A 14,202-nucleotide genomic window follows, 5' to 3' on the forward strand; every position below is an offset into this window, starting at 1 on the left:
GCCAATCAGGAATTTCTTTACTCCTTTGTCTCATTTCGGATTTGGAGGCATTTGTACAGGTTCACAAACCACCTCTGAATTCTCTGAATCTCTCTTTGATTGTTTCCCAGTCATTAATTAGCTGTACTCCCAAATGTATCACAGCACCTTCAACTGGGTTTTATAGCTGAAAAACAAAGCCAGATGCACAAAAGTTCTAGTGCTTCTAACAGCCTATTGAGGACAACACTGTAACTCAATTTGTTGCTGGATCCTGGCCGGTGATGTTTGATATTTCACATGGATTAATTTGAAATTTCTCTGATCATGATTCAGGACTGGAGTCAAATTCAGACCTTTAAATGACATGCAACAGGATCCGTGCTTTCTCCAGAGAGCTGCAGAGGAAGTTTGGGCAGTAAGGCCTTTCCTTTTGACTTCAACAGCAGTTGTCTGAACTCAGTCAGTGTGGATAACCCCATCAAGGCAGGAGGCCAGGGCTGCACAGGAAGGCAGCATGTTCAACTTGTTCCTCCTGAGCCCACATTTACTGTGCTGACCTCTTCAAGAACACCCTTCCCTTCAAGAATATCTGTGTAGAACAAAACAAAGCAAAAAACTTCAAATGTATTTTTCTGCACATACCGAATTACCTATGGAATGTAATTCATGTCATCTGTACATCACATCTGCAAGTGTCAAGACAGCACATAGTCTGGAGGCATTTATGTACAATGAAGATTGAAGTAAGTGTCTCCCAGAGGAGAGACTCGACAGGCCACTGGAATGGATGGTTTGTTTGTGGTATTGATTTGTTAATTTGTTACATGCTAATCATTAATCAGCATTTGAGGCATGACAATACAAGAGGTCAGACAATCAGCCATGCAGTTTGTTACCCACTGGCCTGCAGAACTCACAGAGCAAGAGCAGGCAGATGAACTGAACTTCCTTCAAGCCCAGAAGGAACTTTAGTTTCATAAACTAAATGCCAACACTAATTTGCACTCCTTAGGGTGAGCCCAGCCACGAAAGCACTTCTGACTAGATTAGGGAGAGCTTGCCTCACGTCCCTAAGGTCAGAATTTGGCTAAACATATGCAAAACATGTTTGGCTCGTTACACATGTGCATATTAAATCAGCAGCAAGGGAACAGAAAGACAGTATATGGTAAAGATACTGGAATTGGACTTCAAAGATCAGGATGCAATTCCACAGACTCCCAGGGTGACTTTGGCCACAACAGTCACTCTCCCCTGCATCACTTCCCATCTGTAAAAAAGCAATATAACCATCCCTCATTTTTTACTTCATCCATCTTTGCAATTTAGACTCAGGAGTTCTTTGTAGTGGTGTTTCTCAAAATACATCCAGCTCCCAGCACAAAATGTCCTCCTCAGAACAGCCTTACGGAAATGCATCCAAAACGAAAAGAAAACCCAACAACCTTATAAAATAGCCACTGATGAGATGAGACCACCAGCACAACAATGCAGGGAACAGCTGTAATCTGTGGGAGGATTATTTCCTTGCCATAAATGCCATCTATTTTTCAAGACGTGAGTTATTCCCTTTCACAGCACAGTGAACTCAGTATCTGCAGACAACTTGCCTCCCAACCAGTGCGTTTTTCAAAGATGCCCAGTAGCATGTGATATTAAATAGAAGATGTCACATCTTAATGACAAATATTAGTACTAGCCTGCTTGGTTAACATAATTTGCTTCTTCGTTGGATATTTTATTCCAGATGAGCTGCTTTTCATCCATCCGTATTTTCCAGGGCAAAAAAATATGCATTCTGACGTGCAATGCTAATGTGCCCTCTGCAGTCACCTCTTATCTCTAACTTTTCATTCTCGCCTCCCATTCTCTTCAGTGCATGAAATGAGGTCTAGCAGCAGCTATTGGTCAAGACTTTCACATGTTGGATACCTGCCAAGGCTTTTGGGGTGTTTAGCATAGACAAAAGGTCCATTCCTAGGACACACATTTAAATTTAGCACTAAACTGGTGGGAAAAAAGAGAAAAATATGTAAAATGTCACTTTCTGACAGGCAGAAAATTAGAATTCATTCCCCTGAGAATTAAATGGACTTTTCTGCTTCCAGTCACTAACTATGACAAGGTTAACATTTTTCAGTCTAATGACTAAGGACATTACGTGTGCATGTGAATAAGAAACAAAATGACTAGAGGGTATTAGCTAAGTGTGTGACAACAGCCCAAGCTGACAACAGAACTGCAGGGATGCAGATTCTAACAGGGACCATTTGCTGTGGAGAACCAATGGGTAACAGAAACATGGGGTAGCAGTACATGAGGTTATAATAATAATGATGAGCGAAAGATGACAACATAAGCAATCACAGGAAGTTACATCTCTGGATGGGGTTAGGGCACATCCATAAGTGCATCCAGCATGCTATCAGTATTCCAGGCAGGGACACTGAACTGGGCAGCACGTTAATTAGAGGCCACAAAAGCCCAAAGACTCTCTGAAAAGGAAAAATTCCACATCCATCTTTCATTTCCCCAAAGATTCTTTCACCACTGCCCCTCTCCTCATTCATGACTCAATCCTGATAAGGATTAGGGTACAGACAGCATCAAACCACCATTTGTGACTTGCATTAGATTCTGCCCTTCCCAGTTCAGTTCTCCCTGTAGCTCCTCACTGCCTTACTCAACTATGGCAAACGTAACACATGCAGCTATGGCTTCTAAGACAGCAGTGGATTTCCATCCAGTGTAGCACCAAGCAGGGAGGACTCAAAGAAAGGAGAAGCTTATGTGTTATTGATACACCCTAGGTATTGAGATACTGGAAATTATCAACTAATGGTAATCTTTCTGGACATCAATGAAATTGGGGCAGTAAAAGGTAAGACAGGAAGATTATATCTTCAAATATCTAATTTGTCCTGTGAAAAGTGTAAAAATTATGTTTAGAGACATGGGTCACATTTGAGAAAGCACTTTTAAACAGTGATGGTTAACATGTATCTAACAGAATGAAGAAAGCTGCAAGGACATCAACTGACTTCAATGCAGAGAGCTCTCCTTTTATTATTTCTGCCTTTGATTGGGTTTTAAAAGCTACTTAGCCACAACTGAGGAAAATCTAAAGCTTACAACTGAGGGGACAAATGAAACATTTGAAATTAAAATAGGCATTCAAACTAAATAGAAGGAAAGAAAACCAGAAGAGAACAAGCACTTTCCAAACCATGGAATCTACCCCCAGATTAGCCAACTGGAAAGTTTCATCAGTTTCTCTCTGCTTTACTGTGGTCCAGCAGGGTGCTCATTAGGCTGAAATAATACAGGGTTTTATTTTCTTACTCTAAGGTCAGTGTGACGAGCTATTAGTTACAAATAGCCCAGTTACAGTTCATGTTGCCTGTAACATCAAAAGCTGGATCCTCATCCATTCATCCGCTAGTAACAGATGCATTACATCTTACACACTCTGAAGACTTTTTGCTTGGTCAAACCAGCACAAGAGGATCCCTGCATGTTTTCATAGCAATAGAGAAGGCCTCACTCTGTCCCTCTCTTGCCAGCATAGCTACATCCCCTCCATCTACCCCTTTGCTTTGTTTGCTCCCAGAAAGAGGGACAACTATATTTGGAGATCTTCAAAGAGAAAGATCATTTCAAACCCAGCTCTTGTTTACAAGCCACTTCATGGACTGGCAGTACTGAACAGGAACCTCTTTAGCTGGACCAACCATTTGTCACCATGCAGTGAGCACTGCTGTAGAGCTGAGCTGTGCAGGAGAAGCATCAAGACAGCTTTCACCTTAGACACAGCTTCCTCAGTGCTGCACGCCCTGCTCTGTATGCCACACTGCGCTCACTGTGACTGGAGTCCGATTACTTTTGGTCCCTGGCCTCATTACCTCGCAGTTCCCTGCAATAAACTGCATAAGCCACTTATTTGCTGTAATCCCTTTCAATAAGTTTGTTTTGTTCCTCTGTCCCCTACCCTCCTGCCCCTACAACTTCCTCAGCCTTATTCTATGTCATCAGCATATTTAAGGCACTTTCAAAATTACATTCTGCTCCAGGTCACCGCTCTGAATTCACTTCCCCTCCCCTCCCAGCACATCAATGCTTTAACTCCCATCTGATTTATTTATACTGTTTATTATCAGAGACCAATTCAATCAATACAAGCTGGAATTCAAACACACGGGCACATTTGAATTATACATACAGTCATCACGAGATAAGAGTACAACTGCTATAGCCCAGATCATTCCTCTAACATATGGGCAGCTTATAGGTAAGGAGGTTCACAGCACTGAATTTTTATACCTTGACTTTTGCTTGACCCCAGTGGTTGTTTGGTTACTGGAAACCAAAGGAATTGGAATAGCATCACAAATTCCACGGAAGAGGCTTGGCAAGGGATTGCTGCAATTCTTATCCCAAGCCAGTAAGACCATATTTTAAGATGGGCCGTTCTGAGTTGACAGTTCCCTTATTAGCTTCTGTACACACAGGAATTACAGCAGAACACCATCAAACCATAGCAGACAGTCATGTCAAGCAAACATTGCAAACAGAACAGTATATGGAGAACTGGAACTTGAAGGAAAACCAAAGCACTAACCTTAATTGCAGCCTAGGTTAGGCATTAAACCAACCAAAACGGGATGCTGGAAGCACAGTAGAAAGTGAATAACTTTTGGCTTCCCTCTGCAAACCACTCTCCTTTCCAAATGTTAATGGTCAGCAGGATCCTCAGACATGGTTCACAACCAACTTCTGGTTGTCTTTGAACACAGTTGGTGGTTACAACTCAAGGAACACTGCAAAGTCACAAAAGGAAGGCAGCGAGAGCATGCCTGCATGGGTTCTGCTACAGACAGAGATCATGCTATAGACACAGGCAGACTACACACACCGGACTGCAGTCTTCAGGGATTTGAGGCACAAAGACTGGTTAATCAGAAAATTCCAGTGTGGTGCATGAAGTTTGGGAAAGAAGAGCACACGCTGTTCTGTACAGAAATGTTTTGCATCTGCTTAGCTTCAATGCTGACAGAAGTCTATCGTGCCAAGTAAAATGCAATGCAGTGTCCACCATCAGTTTGGGGGTCTCCGGGACTAGGCAGCAGATCCCTGCATACCTATTACCTTCATAATCGTAATCCCCAGCTGATCTGCACTTCTTTCAATTTCTCTGTCCTTCACTACCTCCTTATTGCTCTTCCTTCTCCATCTTCTCCCTAGCATAGAGCATTCACAACCACATCACCCTCTCTTCCAATCACTCTTCTGGAAAAGTTGTTTCTATTTCTCATTACTGAGACAACATCTTCATTACACCAGAGCTGCACTGGTTCATACTGGACACCGGCACAGCTGCGGTGTCAGGGATTAAATCACAGCCACACTGAGCTCTCCTGGACCCTGATAGTGTTGAACTTCACACCTGCATCTTCCTTGGACTACAGCTATGTGAGTTCCAGGAGTCTCTCTGAAATTTTGTTTCAATATTTCACCATTTATGCACAGAGAATATTTTGGCTTCTCTATCAATACATTTCTGCTTGGAAACTCCCAGTTTGAATGCTGATTGTGTTTTGCATAAATTAACTAAATTGCAGCCCTTCTGTTTCATTGGTACTTTTTGTCTGCTTCCTTCATGAACAATGTCAGGGAGATTGCAAGCTGACTACAATTCTTTTTCCTAAGCAAGAGGAAAACAACATCTAAAAACCCAATCAGTACAAGTTTCCTGGTGTCTGTTGGGTTTTATAAGCGACATTGTACTCTGGCATTTAACAATTTCTGTACATTTGCTTCACTTTAAGGAATGAATGTAATGATTGCCACAGTGTTCTGCACTACTGTCGTCTATTGATAAATATGGAACAGGTATAACAACAAGCTTGCTCTTTTCTTCCATTTAAAAATTCACTGAGCTAACAAGCTATTTGTGCAATGTCAAAGTAATGACAGGTCCTTGCTCCTGAGTTTCAGCACTCAGTTTCCCTAGGAAGTTATACTGCAGACTGCATTTCACAAGTAAGAGAAGACCAACAGTGATGTTGGGCTCACAGGAGTGTTAATAAAACATATGAGCACAAAACTACATTCAGGTGTTGCCCAAGTCTAGAGGGACCCATAGCCCCACAGCTATGGAAGTTCCATCAACAAATGGCACATTTTAAAAGAAATGACCTCTGTCCTCATTGAGAGAAGCTTCTAACACCAAAGAAGTTTCCAGGCTATGAACTGGGAGCAGAGGGAGAGGTTTGTCTGCTGCCTTTGGGTGCAGAGCTCTTGTGGGTGCGACCCAGATGCTACACAGGGAGACACATCATTCACCTGGGGGCCATGGTATATGAAGCAGAAGATGCTGAAAAGTAATGCTGCAACACAGACTCTGCTGTACTTTACTCCTTTATAGCCACATCCATTCACCACAAGGCACATCCTTGTAGCACCTCATTTTGGGCAGCAGCACCAAAACTTCCTCTTCTGCAGCATCTGCATGGGAGGAGCTTGGCAAGACAAAGCAAGCATCAGTAAGTGTAGCTCAGGTGAGATCAGACATTTCTAGAGGAAGGGGAAATGTTTGGGGAACATTTCACTACTGTTTGAAAATACAAAAGGTGACACTTCAGAGACATCCACAGCTCTCCCTGGCTACAGTGACGGTTTCTAAAGAGCAGCAGTCACGGTTTCAGGCTTGCTGAGCCTTGTTCTTGAGACTCTGGGGAGCAACAGCCAGCGCAACGGCTGCAAGAAATACCGGAGTCTGCCCAGGCAAGGGAAGGGAGGGAGGTGGTGATAATGATAAAAGCCTGTGATTAATTATTCCTGTGCTTGTCATCTTTGTTTAAGCTACTGCCATTTGCATCCAAGGGAACCACAGTCCTTCCAAGAGAGTTGTTCTGGATTTCTTAATATTAGGAGACAGTTGTGACGTTTGTTCTACCCTGGGCATAATTAGACTTAAGGCATTTTAGTGCCTTTTCTTCTCCATAATGATCTCCCCGTTTCTTTATACGAGGAACCCAAAGTTCATTAACAAGTCCTTGCTTCTGGAGAGCTGTGCTGTTCTCCGAAAAGAGAAAGTAATGGCTGCAATGCAAAATGGATGAATCTTTGCCTTGCCTATGTTTCCTTTCTTTGGAAAGTTTGTTATTACAGCTTCTCTTCTAGAAACACCACATCGGTGCAATAGAGAAACAACATTTGCAGGGATTCGTGACACTATGAAAGACAGAAATCAAGTTCTCAAGATCCTATATGAAGCAGCGATCAAGCTGAGCATGGATTTCAGGAATCCAGAGCCATTATCTCTTCAACAGACACCCTCCTGTCTGAACCCTGCATTGCAGTCTGCTCTCTCCCCTGATGTTTATATCTGGTGCACACTACAGCAGAGCTGCTTACTTTCACACAGGCAATATGATCTGCTTTGTCTACATCCAATTTTTATTCTTCAGAATAGAAACCCTAAGTAACAAATACAACATTGCAACACTTAGAATCGGCATCCAGCAATGCTGCCATGCAGTCCAAACAGTTCTGCAGAACTCACACAACAGCACATGCTGTTGCAGGGCTCGTCTCACCCAGACATAAATTCTCTTCTGATGTGCCCCAGCACAATTTCGGATTGGTGCACACCGATCCATTTCCAAACTGCAACACATCAGTGACCACTGTTCTGTCTTCCTAAAGGATGAGGCTCCAGCTTCCAGAAAAGAAACTTGATATTTGTCCCTAACTACAGTCACACAGGGCATGATCACCCCAACGGCCTTTCAGTTTACAAAGAAAGCTTAAGTAAGGGGATATTTTTCTTAGATGACTCTAGAGAATATATTTGTGTTTCTCATCTCGGTCTTCTTTCCTAGTTCTCAGCACAGTGCATAGTCTGGCATCACCAACATCCAAGGAAGGTGCAAGCCCTGCTTTCAGACCAGGCACCTACCCAGCCCTCCACCTGAATGAGGCAGATGAAAGCTTGGGGGGTGCAGCTGCATTTTTAAAGCATTCCAGGTTAGTATTTTAACTTCACCAACACGGAAACTTGGCTTAGGGACTTACTTCCAGGAAGCTGAGGACTGTGAGCACAGAGAAACAATTCCCTGAGCAGACTAAACTGCCTGAGCTAGGCAGCCCCATGTCTGGATACCTGCCATATCACACTTACTGTGCTTACCCTGAACAACACTCCACATCTCTGCCTGGGACCATCTGCTTAGACACATACATGGGAACATAATTCAGATCCCCTGATTTTTTCCTGGAATGCAGGGCACCTGTGCTTGGGTGCTGCAGCACCCTGCTCTGCAGCTCTTCCCACAGAACTAGGCCATTGTGACTTGCCTCCATTCACACAGTGCACACAGTCAAGCTGGGATCAGAGCACTCAAACCAATCCTTAGTCCACACCATTAGCCACAATCTCTCCCTTAAGGGATCATAAACTAAAGGTATCCCAAGTTTGCAGCCAGCATCTTTCTGATCCTTGTTTCACCTTCTCAGACAATGTTGCACAACAGGACACTTGATTTCTATTGTGTTCTGGCTATGGGTACTCCCAGCCAGTGGTAGGGAACACAAACTGCAGTTCTAAAGCCGAAATTCACTAATTACCTAGATATTTATGTAGCAACTTTAGGTATCAGTTAAAGAAAATGCTCTGACACAAGGAAACAAGAACAGAAAGTTCATTATTTGTTGAGTCTCCCAGCTATGCACAGGGCTTTGCAAGCAAAAAAGGCAGTAGGCCAAGTTCCCAGGAATGCTCAGTTCCCACTGAGAACCACCTCTTCCGCAGTTAATTGGAAGCTCAATGCCAAGCTCCTTGGAAAGGTGTCTCTTTAAGCAAAAGAATGCAAACTGCTCAAGATAGAGTCCTTAATAAGTCCTCAGAAAACACACCAGGAGCTCTGTTTCCTTCTACTGATCACAGAGACATAAAGAGACCGTAAGTAGTATTTTTATCTTTAAAGCATCTAAGGAACCTGAGATACTAAGAAACTTTGGAAGCAGACGGGCAAGTCCCTTCACCCCATTGCTGGCTTCAGGAAGCCCCAACCTTAAAAGCCCTGAGGCTTAAAATGTTGGAGACACTAAGCAAGCACTGGGCAATTGTAATTAGCCACTTACACGCACATCAACCCTGCCTGCACTCTTCCGCAGCAGACAAACTGCCCTACTTACAAAATAACCCTTAACTGATCTGCCAGAGGCAATAGAGCCAGTCAGGGCCAGAACTGGATTAAAGATCTAGGGATTTCCAGTCCCCTGAAATACCCATTAAACTGTATCGCCCTGGTCTATTGCCAACTATTAGGAAATTACCCAAGCAAGGAGCATTCCAAAGAGCACTTGCAGACAAGCTCAAGCTCTGCTACAAGCCATATTAACTAAATGGATGGTTTGGCTGGGGAACAATGTTATAAATACTTAAGCTACAAATTAAAAGCGTGTTTGAGAGCTGTGCTGTCAAGTTAGTTGTCATCCTAGCTGCAGCATCACCAGTACATGAGCTTATTTCATAACTAAAACCTCCAAATCCCACACAGTGACCTATATTTGAAGTGTGGGTCTCTGGGAAAGTTACTGACTGACTATCCCTTGAAATTTGCCAGAAGCGAGTCCATATGTATTTCAGGATAGGGTACCAGGCAGTCTCTGCAAGGCTGGATTCCCAGTGCTGGAGCGTGGCACAGCACCAGGGGACGTCCTCCTCCCCTGGAAGGGAACATGGGTTGTTCTGTTACCAGGTCCACAGGCAGACAAGGCTCACCCCAGTTTGTCCCTCGCTGAGCCAGCCAAGGAGTAGCTCAGTGCAGTCACACACCCGTGATGACAGAGGTGAAGGGCGCTCCTTCATAGCAGGGTCTGAGAACGCAAATCCACACCTGCAACAAATGACATGCAGTGTGAGTGTGACAAGGCATACAAAAGGAGATAATGCCACCTACGGGCCACAAGGCACAATTATTTTCTGAAGGCAAATGCAGTTTGTTTCAGTCACAATCAGTGGAATTAACGAACCTGCCTAGTGAATAAATGCTCCTGCCTTCAGCTCACACTCTGCAGTTAGATATTCTTTGTTCCATTTAGGCACACTGCCACTGTTTCTGCACTGGGAGCTCTCACTAGGAGAGGACAGTGTCCTTCAACAGGGACAAACTGAGGAGGCTCAAAAACCTGGACTGAAGAGAGCATGGCCAGACAAGGTGAGATTTCCTCCTCAGCACTCACTTTCAACAACTAAAAAAAAAAAATTAAAAAAAAAAAAAAAATCATCAACAAATGCCCTTTCATTCAGGACAATTGAGCAACCTCAGCTGGCCCAAAGGCCTATCCATTGTGCAAATGCCAATTTCTGGGGAAAGAACTTATTTAGTGGTAGAGCAACAAAAAAGCCTAAATGTCAGAGCCCACAGAACTAGTGCTTACAACTCTTCCTGTGTTTCTGTGGCTGATAAAACACTGCAGAGGCCTGATAAAAGCATTTCTAGATAATGAGAAAAATAGAACTAAATGAGTGAGACTAAAACAGGGAAGTAAAAAAATTCAGAACCCTGTTTTTCCAATATTAATTTCTGCTACACCAAAAGTTGAAGAAACACCTAACAGCGTTTTGTGTTGCCAAGTCTGTATCAGAACTAATGTGCTGAATGCATTTCCCCCCTGAAATACGTGAGGCCATTTGGGTATTATTCTGTGGGCTGGGTAAGCAGGAAAGTGGAATGCTGAGCATGCACAGCCAGAGAGGAATTGTGCTATCTGGGAATATTACCATATCTCAGGAAAAACTTGCCAGTTTCAACTTGACCTCCGTGGCTGACAACAAACTGTGCCTCAACAGCCTGGTGTGCTGCTGCCTATTCCTTCTTCTGCTCTGGTCCCAGTAACTGCATATGGCATAGAATCATAGAATCATAGAATAGTTAGGGTTGGAAAGGACCTCAAGATCATCTAGTTCCAACCCCCCTGCCATGGACAGGGACACCTCACACTGAACCATCCCACACAAGGCTTCCTCCAACCTGGCCTTGAACACCGCCAGGGATGGAGCACTCACAACCTCCCTGGGCAGCCTCACCACCCTAACACGAAAGCCTGCAAAGTCTTCTGTAGCTCCAGACAGGTTGGCTGCAGAATAAACACAAACTTTGTAGCCTCTTTCAAAAGAGCAGTCTGACTCACTTTAAGTATCAAAATCTCATATCTGTGCTTACAGAATGCTTGCAGACTGCATAAATCACACTAAGACTAGCTAAATAATACCTGCTTGTGTCTTATTCTTAATTCTCTTCTATCTAATGATAATTATTTCATAGCCATCCCTTGGAGGGAACATTAACTTCGGGTTTACTTTTGTACATAGTTAGTAAACAATACAAAACCTAGAAATTCTCTTCACAGTCCTTGTCCTTCTGTTATATTTGCTCGAAACTGACCTGAACTTTTGGTGAAGAGGACAAAGCATTGGACACATAAGCCCAGGTTCCTTAGGAGGCACAGACTTTGGGCCTCAACTCAAACCCAAGCTGCCTCAGTATCACATTCTTTCCCAGGAGGAGCTTTTTCTGCTAAATAAACCCAAACACATTAGTTCTAAAGTGTTGCTGAGAGGCCTCTTGGGAACAATTTTCAGGTGCCTCACGCTGCTGTTCTTCCTGAGAAACCATTTCCATGTTGGGCTGCATGTTCTGCACCGTGGTTTTCTCATCTAGGAACTGGAAGCACAGTATTAGAACAGCTGTGTGGTTTATTTCTTAAAAAGAAAGCTTTTTTTCATTTGAAAATCAACAGTGTCAACAAGCTTCCTGCAGGGCTCTTATGCCAATGCACCTTTCATTTCAAAGGACACCATCTGTCTTTGTGGCACATCCTTCTGTTTCCTGCTCTATACCAACTAGGAAGAATCTTTAATAAACAAGGAATTCAAAACATGGGAGAAAACCAAATGAAAGCAAACAGTTTGCCCAGTAGTAAAACACGAGCCATTTGCAGCACAAAGCAGAACAGCAGCTTGCCAGTGAACTGCAACACTACACAATAGTTAACAGAAGGAAGCAAAGAACCCTGTCCCATCCATTTGCAGTGGTTGGGGAAACACAGAAGAACAGAATGCGATTAGCCAGGTTGTAATTTGGCCAGGGCAATGGAGATAATAGTTCTTTATGAAGGATGCCAAAGGATATTTCATAAACGCATCTGTTCAGGCCTGAAGGTTTATGCTACAATTCAGCTAAAGTACCTTGTGCTGCTGCTGAGACAATGTTTCAGGCCTAAATCAAGAAAGCAGCATGCCCTCTATCAAAGCACCACAGAAACTATTTGTTCTATAAAAATCAAAGTTTTCTTACTCAAACTTGACTTACTCAGATTTAGGATCCCACACTCAAGCCTGTCTGTAAACTAGCACCAGATAAAGTGTGTGAGACAGGGAATGTCTCTAATTCTTGATTTTGGTAATCATGTATCGAGTTCCATTCTTGCTCTGGAGTCAGTATGGCCAGAGGAGGATGGACTGTGGAAGAGAGTTTCTACCTCTGACTAATAGACAAGTCACTCAGCCTCCACAGAATGCCCAACAACAGACAATTTCAACCTTCTAATGGTGTTCTAAGATAACCAAGAAAGCCTTGTTTACATACAGGGAAAAGCAATTTGATAAAGTACACTCAAATCAGTGCTACAGAAAGTTATAAAACAGTGAAAAGAACTGGCACTCCAAGTGTATGTGCTGTTTACTAGCAACAGCAAAGTCTTACTCCTAAATTGAACAGAGTGCGCAGGGATTGAGGCCTCGGGTAACCAGCTCCCTCAAAATTACCATTTTCATTGTTAACTGTTGCCAGTAAAAGTAATCTACTACGGCAACTCTCTTCCATTATAGACTTCCCCACTGTTCGCTCTAAAGTCTTCCTTTGTAAGTATACTTAGTCAGAACAGCCTTTCAGCTTTTTCACATACAGTCAGTACCCCAGCCATTCACAGAAGTAACAGAATCAACCTTTAGTCTCTCCTGCAGCAGCTGCCTTGAGATGCTTCCAGCTGTCTCCTCACCAGATGTGCATTGTAATTGTTCTACCAGGGACAGTATCATTGTCCTTAAATGTCAACATCTGGCAGATCTATTGTAGGGACTGGAAAGATAAAAGCAAGTCAACATAACCTCATAGAAGACAGACCAGCTTAAAAAAAGCTAGATGGTGACTGAATTCTTTCACCTGTGCTGGTGTTTTCTGACTCTACTGTCCTAATGCACAACAGACACCTTGGGTGCTGTGACTGACTGGTGAGCAGCTACAGAAGGATTTTTGTTCCTACCCACCTTTAGATTTTCACTTGGATGACAAACTTACTCAGAAGACATAGAAGTAAAGAAACAAAGTAGTTAACTCAGGTAAATATCCAAAGCTGCCTGTATTTTACGTTCCTGTTTGCTTTGTTGAAATCTAGATCTCAACGTACATGTTTAGTCTAATGTGTAATAAATAGATCATATGGCTGTTTAATCTGTTTCCAGTTTCCTGCTCAGGGGTCTTGTGCCCCTCACTCAAGGCGTGTGGTGGCTTTACCAGGGCATGCAGAGACTATTCTCCTCACTGTTGCATCAGCTAGTCTTGCAGAGAAAGAGAAGGGAGATCAGGTATTCTGCAGCAGCTGGCAAAGTGCTAGAGCACACGATGGAGCAGCCAGTGTCTGAAAAAAGGCAACTGCAGCAGCAGAATATACGCAAGACTCCTGAAATTAGAAACAAAGCCAAATCAGCCAAGTGTCATTCACATAATCCCCCCCCATCCTTCTCTAAGCCTAACAACTACAGAGGTTGTTACTGCAGAATGTCCAAGAGCAACACCACACCAAAAGAAAGTCCAAAACGTCCTTCCAGGCTAAAGTTTGGAAAGGTAAGGATTCTGGATGAAGATCTGGATGCCAGTCACATATTTTCTTCATTTAATAAAGATCTTGTTTAGAGTTTCAGTTCTGACAGAACTTTAGCTGCAAAGCAATTTTGGCATGTTCTCCTCAAGCAGAAAGTGCAGGAGAAGCTACTTCAAATCTGTGAACATCTAATGGATTGTTTACCACACAGCGTTATGAACTCCACAGTCAGCCCTGGTTTGACAGATGACAGCATTTATGCCAGGGGATGTTTCATTACTCAAAAGAGCACACTCACATTTCATCTAGACAAAAGTAATTTACCACACG

The sequence above is a fragment of the Lathamus discolor genome, chromosome 11, assembly GCF_037157495.1.
Source record: "Lathamus discolor isolate bLatDis1 chromosome 11, bLatDis1.hap1, whole genome shotgun sequence".
Lineage (NCBI taxonomy): Eukaryota > Metazoa > Chordata > Aves > Psittaciformes > Psittacidae > Lathamus > Lathamus discolor.